This window comes from Alosa pseudoharengus, unplaced genomic scaffold (genome assembly GCF_046254945.1).
Source record: "Alosa pseudoharengus isolate Yale_2024_CS ecotype anadromous, Long Island Sound unplaced genomic scaffold, YU_APseudo_1.1 YU_APseudo_1.1_scf_20, whole genome shotgun sequence".
Classification (NCBI taxonomy): Eukaryota; Metazoa; Chordata; class Actinopteri; order Clupeiformes; family Clupeidae; genus Alosa; species Alosa pseudoharengus.
Window position 1 is genome coordinate 36,328,496 of NW_027468664.1, and position 2,804 is coordinate 36,331,299.

Below are 2,804 nucleotides of genomic sequence, written 5' to 3' on the forward strand. Positions count from 1 at the left end.
TGTGCTGAAGCTATGTGGTTAGCAACATAGCTGACTTGAATTTCATATGTAATGTGATGTGAAACTTATATGTATTTTCTGTATTCATTTACAGTTTTACACAGAAAAGACAAAAAAGACAGAAAAGACAAAAAAGAGAAAAAGTAAACAAATTGAATCAGTCCTTGGATTTATTTGGAGCTTTGTCAAAGTGTTATCTAGCTGTCTAGTTCTGCCTGCTGGTGACGCAGTACGAGGGCAGCATAATGGCCATATTTTATAGATTAACTTATTTCATATTTTACCATTTGTGCACTTGATTTGATGCAAGTCATTTGTTTGTATTAGAAGACCTGCTTTCTTGCCCTACTCTATCGATCAGGGGTTTTAACAGATTGTGACCCAGGGATCACCATTCTGACCAAGGAAACATCCTGAGAATAACCACTGAACGACAAATAGTGATAACCAAATTGAAACCACATTAGTCAATGCATGGTCAGGGTCTACCAGCAATACATCCACAAACCTGATTGAAATCCCCTGCTCTAGATAATGCAGACCACACTGGAGACCACACTGTGTTACATAATACTGTACTGTAGCTCAATAGAGACCATTGCAAAAGAAGGGCAGAGAGTGTGATCCAACCAGATCATGTTACCATTACAGGAAGACCTCGCTTGCTGAGTGTGCCAGGGTTTATAAAAGGGCCGTGAGAGGATGCTAAAGGTTTTCTGGTATGCAGCAGCTCATAGAGGTAGTTTTCGTGGGGGGGCAAGAACATGTTTTCTTCGTTATCGATGCCTGTCCTTCAGGTAGATTTTCTGTTAAGTGTTATGGTTGTTGTTATAGAAAAATTGATAGAAGGCGACTTTATTTGTCATTGCAGTGAAAACAATATCTTCATGATGAACGTGCTCGTTTCTTGTTCGAGTGTAATTATCCTCTCTCTAACTGTGCTCATACAGTGCCCTCGTTACAAGACACTGCTGAAAAGGTGTGGCCTGGGTTGGCTGTATACTATTTGTGCGTCTCTGTTCGGCTTATCAATATCATCAGCAATCTCTTTATTAACTTGGCTAACAGTGTGGTACTTTGATGGACACTACTACCTATGTCAGCAGAGCACATGGAATGGTACTTGGACAAAGAACTCTGAGGGATTGCCTCGTAAGTGGTGCAAGCCTTATTATAACAACCAAACTCTCTACGAAGAACAAAGAATGCTCTCCATCAAGTGGTTCATTGAGTCTCAGGTATGATACCTGATGTTTGTTATTACAGTGTAAATATTATATTATATTATATTATATTATGATAAATTACCATAATTACCATTATAAGGTATTATATTTGTGCCATTTGTTTCAGAATACATCCATTGATTTGTTAATTGGCCTTACTGTGTGTATAGCCATCTACACCATTTTTTTTATTCCCGTGAGTTTGAAGAATGAACACAAAGATCAGGCTGGAAATGGAAACGAAGGACAAAGGAGCTAACAGCAGATGAAAGGCCTGAAAATCAGAGATGTGATTATCTTAACATGTATTGTTATTGTGTCGAAGGTGCTATGTACAATTGAACAAGGAATTCTAACTCTCAGGGTGGTTAATAATACAGGTGTTTGTCCTTCATGTTTAGATATCAAATTAATTAATTATTATGTTATGTCTCTCTCTGCCCTTTACTTTCACTGTTGGTAGTGTTGTAGTTGAGGGGGATGGAAGTATTGTCAGGCTGAAAGTTGACCTATTCTCAACAGGTGAAAAAAGGCTGACCCCTCCCCCCTCTTTTAACATTACACACATGCTTAACAATCCATGTTTCTTCTCTCAACATTTTTCTTTTGATTTACCAGTACATTTAACATTGATTAAAATCTATCATGTTTCACTTCTTTTTATGTTTTCTGTTTATCTACTGATTTTTGTTAACTAACTGAGCTTTCACATAATTTTTGCTTTTACATGGCTATAGTTAGTATAGTTGCCACATAGAAATGCAGTATGCGTGCATGTAGGCTACATGTCTACAGATGAAGACGGATGTTGTGGCAGGAAGTTATTACTGTAGATCTCTTCACCACATAGCTGAGACGCTCAGAGTGTTGGCAGTTGCTGTGGGTACATGGAGAAAAAAACAGATCTTGAGAACGGGCACCTAGCAATTCCAGTGTGTATCAGAGCCTACATGTACATATAGCCTCTCTACTGTCTTGGAGGGCTCTGGGCTAAGCGGCGTGAGTGACTGTGTCTGTTGATCTTACAGTTTGTCACAACTGCTTGCTGATGTTTTTTCAAATCCTTGTCTTATTTTATGTTATATCTGTAACAAATAAACACCATATATCTGATGGGGATCAATTGTGGTGCATTAGATATGAGCTTTTTAATTGTGTGTGTTTTGGTTTTGGATTTAATGTCTTGGGAAGATGTGAGTTTTCTTTGCACAACACACTGAAATACTAGGTAAGGAAAATATTATACTGAGAGTCCAATAAATGCTTCATTGTTATTAAATGGTGCTCGAATTTCCCCTGGGATCAATAAAGTATCTATCTATCTATCCATCTATCTACAATTCCTAAACAAAATGGATTCCTTCATTTATAAGTCCCTTTTTGTATCGCATAGACCAGCACTATTTATTCCTGGGTAGTCAAACCTATGAACTGGATATTCGATAATGATGATATCACATTTGTGTATGTTTATGTGTATGTTTCTTAGCAGGCACATTTGTTCAAAGCACCCTATATTTGAACCAAGGTCAAGGAAAACAAACCAGAGATGTAGCTCAACCTTCCCTTCAGTGATCC

At 37.8% G+C, this 2,804-nt stretch overlaps 1 long non-coding RNA gene across 1 annotated transcript; it reads left to right on the plus strand.

Moving 5' to 3' along the window:
• Positions 1–714: 714 nt before the first annotated feature.
• On the plus strand, positions 715–2,553 carry LOC143136777 (uncharacterized). The gene is made up of 2 exons (XR_012989451.1): positions 715–1,238; positions 1,354–2,553. It is a non-coding gene; the product is annotated as an uncharacterized LOC143136777 (long non-coding RNA).
• The last annotated feature ends 251 nt before the right edge of the window (positions 2,554–2,804 follow it).